This window comes from Aedes albopictus, chromosome 3 (genome assembly GCF_035046485.1).
Source record: "Aedes albopictus strain Foshan chromosome 3, AalbF5, whole genome shotgun sequence".
Lineage (NCBI taxonomy): Eukaryota > Metazoa > Arthropoda > Insecta > Diptera > Culicidae > Aedes > Aedes albopictus.
This window is the reverse complement of record NC_085138.1, coordinates 69,867,717-69,877,881: the sequence shown is the minus strand read 5'-3', so window position 1 is coordinate 69,877,881 and position 10,165 is coordinate 69,867,717. Positions and strand designations below refer to the sequence as shown.

The following is a 10,165-nucleotide window of genomic DNA, read 5'->3' as shown; positions in this document are numbered from 1 at the left end:
AATGCTAATAAATTCAATAAATCTTTTGAATTGATCAATTTAATAAGACGATAATTGTATCTGCATTAGTTTTAATTATATACGATCGTTGTTCATGCCATACGAGATAAAAGTTTCAGTAGGTCAGTTCTGGAATATTTTAAAATTCTTGCTCTCATAAATTAACACTGATAAAAATATGTGAGGTTTGCTACCTAATAATATTCTTTGAATGGTGAATTCACATGTGGACGATTACACTAGTTTATAGCATTTTTGAACTCGGTAAGCTGATGATCATTTTTGGTGTAGAATCATGCCCTGAATTCGAAAACGCGAAAGAAAAAAATTACAGTAGAGCGGAATTTTTTTCGACTTTCCATACAAGGTTGATGATTAGAAATAGATTTTTGTTCTATTTTTAAGCAAAGTCGCTAACTTCAAAAATCTCATTCTCCGTAATCAATGCTCCGATTGAGCTGAAATTTTTACTGTAACACACTTACTAATGATATGTCAAATGAACGTCGAGAAAGAATTTTTAAGTTGTTTTTTTTTTCATATTGAAAAAAATACATTTCTTCAAAAAAATTTGGGAATTTTGCTAAAATTTAAGGAGATCGTCCCTAAAACTCGTCAATATCTTGAATTTCATCAACCTGACGCAAAACCTGTATTCAGATGATCGAATGGTATTGTATTCAGCGTTTAATTTATGGAAAAAGATTTAAAATTGGTTGAACAAAACGCAATATACTTGAATCTTAGTAAATTACATATTTAAAAAAAATGCAATACTCGATATTGAGCTGAAACTCAAAAACTGTTCTACTTGAAATTTTTTGAAGATCGGTTTCGAAATCAGCACTAAATTGTGCTTCAAAAATTTTGGTCGTTGACAGAAGTTCACGACTTTCGTTTTATTTTGTAAACTTGTATTACTCTTTGGAATTGCGATCATCAAAAAATCCTGGAAAAATATGTCTATGGATTAATTTTTGATGAAATCACCGCTAAATTTCTAATCTCTAGTGGAAATTGTAAAAAAAAATCTGAAACAATTGATGAAGGAATTCCATAAAAGGTTCTGATACATTTAAACGAATTACTAGTGAACTCTCTGAAAATATTCTTGTGCGAATTCCCAAAAGAATATCTGAAGAAGTTCAATGAAAGTTCCAAGTGAACTAAGAAATGGAACGCCAGGAAGCAGAACATCTTGAGATACTTATGGAAGAATTCCTGGAGAAACCCATAAGGACAATCTCGTTGAAATTTCAAGATGTCTCCCGCAATGGCCGGCTTTTGCATGTAATTAAGATTTTGACAAAAATCTCAAAACAAAGTAAACCAGCGCGGTGCATCGCGAAGCTGTTTTTATAGAGATTTATGCATTTGAAGCTCTGATTGGACAGGGACCCTTAAAAGTTTGTCCATAACAGAACGCTCGCACGATTTCTCAAAGGAATTCAAATAAAAATCCTAGAAATTTCTAGAAGGGAAACAACATACAGAAATACTCATTGGAATTTCTGATAAAATCTCTATGATCTCCACAGAAAATTCTGGGGTTTTTCATGAAGGAATCTCTGAAAGAATTTCTGAAGATGAAGAAATTTCTTATAGATTTTTTGAAGCATCTCTGAAGAAATGCCTAGAAAAATTGCAGAAGGAATTATCCCTGGACGATATTCTAAGAACTTCTTAAAATTTCTGAATAGGAAATTTTTTGAAGGAAAATCTGAAGGAATTTTTGGAAGAAACTCCGTAAGAATTTATGAATTTTGGAAGATTTTATGAAGAAACTCCTTGAATAATTTCTGAAGTTTATTTTATTTTACAAGAACTCCATAAAAGCTTTCTAAGTGAAATTTAGGAAAAATTTCAGAAAAATCTCTATCGATTTTTTTTATTTATTAAGTAATCCTTGGATGAATTTATGATGGAAACTTTTGGAAATTGTAGAAGGAATTCCGAAATTTTCGAAGGAATCCATGTAAGATTTTTCGAAAAAATGCCCGCATTTTTTTAATAGTTTGCTTACAAATAGCATTAAGTATCAGATTTCAGCAGCACGATACTCAAAAAGAAACTATTAAAAATATTTTTACGGAAAAACGTCTGATCAATTTCGAACCGAAGATCAATTTGACCCCGGTTTACGGGACTTTTTAATGTGAACCTCAGGAATTTCTAAAGGACATCGAAGGGGAATTTATGACAGAGTCCGTACCATAATTTCTTCAAGAAACCCAAAAAAGTTTTCTTGAGGAACCTGTGAAAAGTTTTCGAAATGAATCTATGGATATGGATATCAGTAGGCATCCATGGAAGAATAACCGAGGAAATCCATGGAAGGCTTCCCAAGAAAATTATTGAATATATTTTTGGAGGAAGCTTCTGAGAAAACTCTTCAGTAATATCTTATGAAAGGATTGAAGGAATTGTCAAAGCAATATTTCGATTATTTTTGAAGGACTTCTTCTTCTTCTTCTTCTTCTTCTTCTTCTTCTTCTTCTTCTTCTTCTTCTTCTTCTTCTTCTTCTTCTTCTTCTTCTTTATGGCTCTACGTCCCCACTGGTACATGGCCTACCTCGCTTCAACTTAGTGTTCTTTGAGCACTTCCACAGTTATTAATTGAAGGGCTTCCTTTGCCTGCCATTGCATGAATTTGTATATTGTGAGGCAAGTACAATAATACACTATGCCCAGGGAGTCGAAAAAATTTGCCCGACTGGAGCGGGAATTGAACCCGCCGTCTCCGGATTGGCGATCCATAGCCTTAACCACTAGGCTAACTGGAGACCCCCTGGCCTTAACCACTAGGCTTTGAAGGACCCCCTGGAGGAATTTCTGAAGAAATCGCTGAATAACATGTTCTCGAATGAATCTCATAAGGATTAAAAAAACATCCCTGGAACAAAATATAATCTGGAGAGAATTTATAAGGCATTCACACTTAAGAAGAGATCTCTGCGAAACTTCCTGAAAGCCTCTCAGGAGGACTTTTTGAAGGAATCCATGTAGGATTTCTATAATCCTTGGAAAAATTATGAGGATGGAAGTTTCTTAGTTAAATCTTTGAAAAATTTTGAAGAAAAAGATTCTAAAGGAAAAACCTGAGGAATTTCTAAAACAACCCCTATAAAAACCATTCCAAATGTTTCCTTGGAGCATTCCTTTTAATTAATCCGTAAAGCAATTCCTTAAAGGATTTCTGAAAGAATTTCTAAAACAAAACGGGAAGATTTTTTTTTATCCTTCAATCACTTAACCTAATTTACAGCTCTATTGTCCACTAGGGCACAGCGTGAGCGATTCCAATTGTGCACATACACTTTGTGCAGCGCTTAAATGTATTCTATTTTAATTGTACTATATCGAACTGTTTCCCGTTGCGCTACTTTCACTTTCTACTCCATCATGGTAAAATGATGAGCTCGAGGATGTTGATGTGTGGCTGTTCCTGTTTCCAGTCCAATTGGGGGTCCATTATGGGTTGTTGTTTGCCGATGTCCAAGTATCCGGGTTCATTTGAGCCATGGGTTTAGAAGAGGGTCAGTGTCAGCTGCTCTCAGGGGGAAAGAGCAACTGACGAAAGTGCCGGGGCTGGGTTCAAGCCCATGACCATCTGCTTATGAAGCAAACGTGTAGCCACTACGCCACGGGCCCAGGCGGGGAAGATTTTCCGGGAAGATTTCCTAAAGAAAAGGACAATTCAAATATGATGACCATCATTTTTCGGGAATTTTAGACACCCATTACCCCCCCCCCTCCCCTCTACTTTCTCTGTCACGCTTTTTCTATAACTAAAACATGAAGTGTTACACTTTCTTAGATTTCCCTTCCCTCCAAACGATGGCCATCATATTTAAATGATCCCGAATCTTTGAAAGATTTACTTCCATTTTTTTTTTTAATTTTCTAAGATTTCCTTTCTAAATTTCTGAATAAACATCTGTAGGAATTTCTGAAGCAATCTCTGGACTCTCCCGAGCAGAGGAGAATATCAAATTAATAACTACGAAATCACATAACCTGTTTCTATATCTTGTTTTGTTATTATTTAATGATCAAAGCATAGCTTTTCCATAACAAATTTTGTTGAACAATCTCATTTAGTTATAATCACGCTATTGATATACATTCACTCAATTACATTTCAATAACATGTTTTGTTGAAGTACAAGTTTTGTTATTGTTGCACTATCAACAATAGCACAACAGTAACAAGTATTCAAATCAAAGCGACACTTCGATAATAATGCTCTGTCCTTTTGTTTTGTTCCACTTTTGTGTTCAGTTAGGAAGGAAATTTCCGAACGAATCCTCTGAAAATTCCTTAAATGATATTTGGGAATACATTTGGAAATTCTGGAGGAACCCTTCGATACCCTGGAGAAGTCTTCAAAAGAACTTCTGGCGCAATCTTCTTAGAAATTCCAGAGTAATACTTCTCAGCAATTATTAGAATTCTTGGCAAAATCTTTTGAAAAACTCCAGGAGAATTCTTCGGAAAAAAACTACTGGTGAAATTCTCAAAGAAATTTTCAGAGAAATCTCAAAATGAAATTCGGGACAAATAATCACGGGGAATTCTGAAGAAATCCTTGAAGGGATTCTGTTCATAATTCTGAAGGAATTTCTAGAGAAGTCTTTGAAAATCTGTGAATGATTTCGTGGAAGAAATCTCGGAGAAATTTCTGGAAGTAGTATTTTTCGATCATTTACAGTATTGTTACTCATGTTATTTGTGGGTTTGTGAGACAAAGTGAATAATTTCATATAATAAGTATCATAATTTACTTAGTTACGATTTTGATATAATAACAAATTTTGTTTTCCGATTATTATCAATAACAAATTAATATTAAAATTTGTTATTGAAACATTTTCTAAATGCACTGTTATTAAGTTGTTTTTGAAACTAACAAAACAAGTTATTAAAATAGTTTTCCAAGAACATTTTTTTGTTATGATATTTGTTATTTTGCCGCTTATGACAGACAAGTTTATAACATAATCTGTTATGTTAATAACTTAAAAATAATCGATTCTATTATTCAGTTATTTTACCCAAATAACACAGGTCATTATGCTGTTGTTATTCCCTTCTGCTCGGGCTAGCGTGCGCAGCTTTATCTTTATTCTCACTCACTCATGGAAACAAACACGAGAAAGATGAAGACACAAGAGAGGGCTTGTCCCCTCTTATATCTCGCTCTTGCTTGTATTTATGGAAGAGAATGAGCGAGAACGAAGAAAAAGCTGCGCACGCTGATGTCTTTGGATGACTTTCGCAAAGCACTTCTGAAAGAATTAGAAGACCCACTAAAAGAATTACAAGACCCCCACTTTTGAAAGAAGAAGAAACCCATTGAAGGTTTGCTGAAGAATATCGTTGAAATCGTTGAAGGATGTTTTCAAATGATCCGTGAAAAATTGATGTTGTTCTACATCTAGAGTTATTTGCGAAGGAATCTTTGGAGAATTTGAGAGACTGAAGAAACTAATTTCTTAGTGGATTTTTCGAAAAAAAAAACCCTGGTGTATTTAGAGCTGTCCTTGAAGAACTTTTTGTATGAATCATTGAAGGATGTACTCAAATAACCCGTGAAAGAAATTCTCGTGGATTTCTTGGAAAAAATGCCAAAGGAGTCCCTGCAGGCATTTTCAAATGATTTTTTTTATGATTCTTAAAAAAATCTAGAAGAATTTCTTAAGATATATTCAAAGGCTTTTCTAAAGGATTCTGAGCATACATTTTTAAATATCCAGAGGAATGTCTGAAGGAATTCCTAGCCGAATTTTAAGATTTTCTTTAAAAACACATTCATTGCCATTTCTGGAAGAATCCTAGTGAATTTCTCTAATAAGAAATACCCCAGAAAAAAAAAATTCTTGGAATCCTTGATTTGTTTTTGAATTTCTGTTAAAAATCCTTAGCGGAATTTCCAAAGTAATTGGTGAAAAAATTTCTGAAGGAATTTTCGAAACGTTTTCTGAAAATTCCTCCGAGAAATTGTTGAAAGAACGCCTTAAACGTTTTCTAAAGGAATCTTAAGAAAATTTCTCGCAGAAATTTTTAAACTAATCAATGCAACAAATCAATAAAAATCAATATGACCCAGACAGACACGCTGAACGTACACTAAACCATCGTGGTGCGAAAAATTTAACCAGAATATCTAATAAAACACTAAAGCATAGGGAAACATTTTAAAAGCATGTATTTACATTTTCATAAACAGAAAAAATAAATAAAAAATGTCATGAAAAAAGTAGAGAATGAAGTCTTAAACAAATAAGGAAGGCGAAAACAAATAGTCCAATATCTCCATACAAAGGTTCCTGATATGCATGAGGCTCCAAATAGTTGGTATTCAAAAATCAAAAAGGATATTCAAAAACTGAGACACATTTTAAAAGAAATCAAATTCGAAAAATTCTCTTTTTCCCGTTTTTTTTTTAATTTGAAGAGCTGGTTACGCAGTTACTTAATTACAGGTTACTTGAAGTAATCACCATGACACCAGCATGTACTTGTTTTTTTTTAAGCATTTGCCATCAGTCCAACCTTTGCTGCTTTGGGTTTTAGACGGGTACACTGTACAGTTCTGTGGCATTTCCAAATATTCTGCCGATATTATCCATGTCGTCAGCGAAATAAAGGAATTGACCGTATCGGTTGAAAATCGTTCCAAGGCTACTGCACCAGGCCTCCGCATGACAAGCTCTAGCGCAATATTAACCTTCTCATACCCATTTTTTTTATTTTGACCTAAATATATTTTTTCGTCATCAAAAATCGATTTGAACATTCAAGCATGATTCATTTTAGGTCGCAATTTTGTGAGTTTTAGCTTCCTATATTTCAAATTTTCTATTTTTGAATATCCCTAAACTTTTTTTATTTTGCCTGGAAGCCTATTTAATATACTGATTTTTTTAATGCGAAAACATTTCGAGATTTTATGATTAAAGTTGAAATATTTATATTGTAATTATTGTTCGTGGAAAGTTTTTTTTCTCCACGTAATTTTAAGGAAAATAATTTTAGGGTATATTCAACTCCCTTAAACTACTACACAATGAAAGAATGATTGGGGAAAATGGTTAATGCGATTTATTACAAAAGAAATATTAACATCTACAAGGTGGCCAAAACATTCATTTTTCAATAACTGAAAAAAGTAATTACGCATACAGAAAAACATTTTGAGATATACCGAACAGTCCCAAATATCAACCAAAAATATAAAAGTTTGGATTACCCATGAAAGTAAAAAAACACAAAAATGCTCAAACTATACCCCGTGTAAAGGCGGGGTTGGGTATAAGAGGGTTAAACAGCAGGAATGAAAGGCTATCATTCTGTCACAGAACGTGGGGAGGATTTGTCGTACGTTAAAGATCTGATCCGTTATTGAACAGACGAATCCGACTTGATTACTTCCCGCAAGCTCATTTTTATAGGTCTTAAACAACGGAAGATGGTCTGAGATAGCGCTTAGTAGGCGGTATTCAGAATGAAGATCGCTTTGAAGCTCTCATACTTTAACTTAAAGCCTTCCCTGTAGATAGAGCTTCTCCAGTAGCTGTTCCAGATCCTGGCAATCAGCCCACTTTTCCTAGTTCAACTAAATGAGTTAAGCTGTAATATCATCCTTACCAGCTGCCCTATTGTTCTTGAGCTGCTGAATGATATGATTAACTTCACATATCGTGGGACTTTATTGGTTTCCACCGTGTTGACGTATTCATTTCTCCGCTGCATTGATCAGCAGCTCTACACCGTTTAAATATCCGTCGTAGTGCTGCTTCTGCCTTTTGATTATCTCACGTCCATCCGTCATGATACTCCTTATCCCTGCACATCCCGGATTGTGGCATGAAGCTTTTATGGCATGATTTGAGCTTTTGGTAGAACTTCCATGTTTTTTAGAACGGCTAAGCAGTTCCATATTCGCACTACGTTTCTTCCAGGAAACGTTTCTTCTCTCGAAAAAATCGGGTATGTGTTTCCACTTCCGATTGGTAACGTTCTACGTTTTTCCGGGTCCCATGCTGCAGCATGACCGCCCACACTGCGTTCTTCTCTTCCAAAATCTCTGTATACCGATCGTCGAACCAATGGTTCCTGCTACTCCATCCCATGCACCCGACTCCGACGGTACTCTCGGTTGCGTCGTTGATAGCTGCCTTGACCAATGAAGAGAATTGTTGGACAAAAGAGACACAAAACAAGCAATAAAGGAGGTGCGGCGACTACTCTTTATCCCAACTGGTAACACATAATGATATAATCCCCAATTTTAAGAGGCGCATGGCTTTTTTGTTAAAACCGCTTTAATAAATAATATAAATAATAATCCCGAATTGTTTTGTTGGGGACAAAACAGAAGCTGAATTTGTTGCATACTTTTCAACTCGCGAATAATCGAATATTATTGATCAAAATCGAGACTGTTTGTAATTAACAGCGTTGATGCAAGGCTATAAAATTTCTAAACTCGTGGTGTATGATCTTTATCCTATTCTATTCATGTTGGGACAAACCTATGTCGCATTGAGTGGATTGTCGCAACAAATACAGGTTGCGACATTGTCATTATTGTTGCACGATGGTTGAATTTTGATTCACTGAGCCAGGTTCAATGCTAGCACCACGATAGGTCCTGACGCCGATAATGTCGGAGAATTGCCGCCCAACGTGGTCAATTTGCGATTCCGTCCGCTGCAGGTGTGGTGATCTCCAAGTGTAACAATAAGGGAAGTTAAGTTGAAATAAGGCACTACTAATGGACATGTTTTTGGAGGCAGTGTGGGCTGCGTATGTTGATTATGCTGAAGTTTAAGAATCGACCGTTTGCACCATGGATCTTATGCCACACACTTCCTGCAACGCTACGATTCTGAACCCGCGATACTTCAGTAGATCGGCGAGTATGTTGTGCCAGTGACGTAGCCAGAAATTTACTCTGGGAGGGGTTTTCGTTGATCAATGATATTTTTTTCACATTCACATTTCGTAAACAGCACCAAATAATGAGGCAATATACATAGAATTTTAGTTGTAGAGTTAAAGTAGCGGCGCAGCTGAAAAATTGTTTCGTCAGATAGTGTTTTATAATGAAAAATTGTTCTACGAATTTTGGGGCTTGGGGGGTGACGTTCAACCCTAGCTTTCATTTTCACCTCTTTTCGTGTTTTCGAGTTATTGGAAAATTAGCAATAGGCAGCAATAATATTGGGCCTACGCCAACACTCCTGTCTCGCCGGAGGGCCATCGTGCCAGTTCTGTTTAACGTCCCATGGCCTTGCAAGCCCAACCAGTCTTGTGCATTATCACCATCATAACACAAAAAAGCCGCAACATCAACATTGCCCTTCTTCCTCCATCAACGCTACAGCCGACCATCTCTATGTTGCTAACGAACATATTCGAGACGAACGCATTGATACGATGGCTGCCGCCGCCACGCTCTTTCTCTGCAAATCTCCTGAGCAACCGAACGCTCCTTAACAGTCGTTCCGACGCAGAGCTATGTCACTCACTGCTGGGTGACTCTCACCTGAAAGGGCCAGGATGAAGGTCAATTTGTTAAGTAGTATTGCACGGCGTAGCAAACACAAACATAGCACACCCTATGAATAGAATACAAGGCGTAGAACAAAAACTCGCTTCGGTGTTCCATCGTGTGGTTCGAAAACAAGAGACGATCGCTGCTGCTGGATGTGGTTGACTCTGCTTTGAACGAGGGTTAGCTTGAGAGGCTTTTGCGTGAATCGATTATGTTTTGATGGACTGCGTTTGTCGTATGAAGTGATGGTTAAGGGCGGACGGGACGGTCGAGAAAATATCCACCATTGCTCTGTTGCTACTAAGATGGTAATCTCAGATTCTACTTCATATTTTGCAACAAAAACCTATCATTGTGCATGCTCACTTGCAGTGCTTATGCTGATTGGTTTTCAGCATCTTCTGTGCGATAGGTCTCGAGATTACCATCTTCAAAATCGCGAGGCAAATTGTTAGAAAGAGAGGCAAGATAGGAAAAATAACACGGCGTCCCGTTTCACCTTAAAGCGAGTGTCGTTCGACATTAACCATCCTGAAACTGCACAACCCTGAGGGCTCAACACTGGGACGACCACACTGATGAGCTACCACCTAGGATCTAGC

General features: G+C 36.3%; 2 protein-coding genes across 2 annotated transcripts in view; one reads left to right on the top strand and one right to left on the bottom strand.

Annotated features, from left to right (window-relative positions):
* Positions 1–10,165, bottom strand: part of LOC115254164 (soluble guanylate cyclase 88E) — a 538,233-nt gene that overhangs the window by 186,568 nt on the left and 341,500 nt on the right. The window lies entirely within an intron of this gene.
* LOC109427011 (uncharacterized) overlaps positions 1–10,165 on the top strand; it is a 38,080-nt gene that overhangs the window by 701 nt on the left and 27,214 nt on the right. The window lies entirely within an intron of this gene.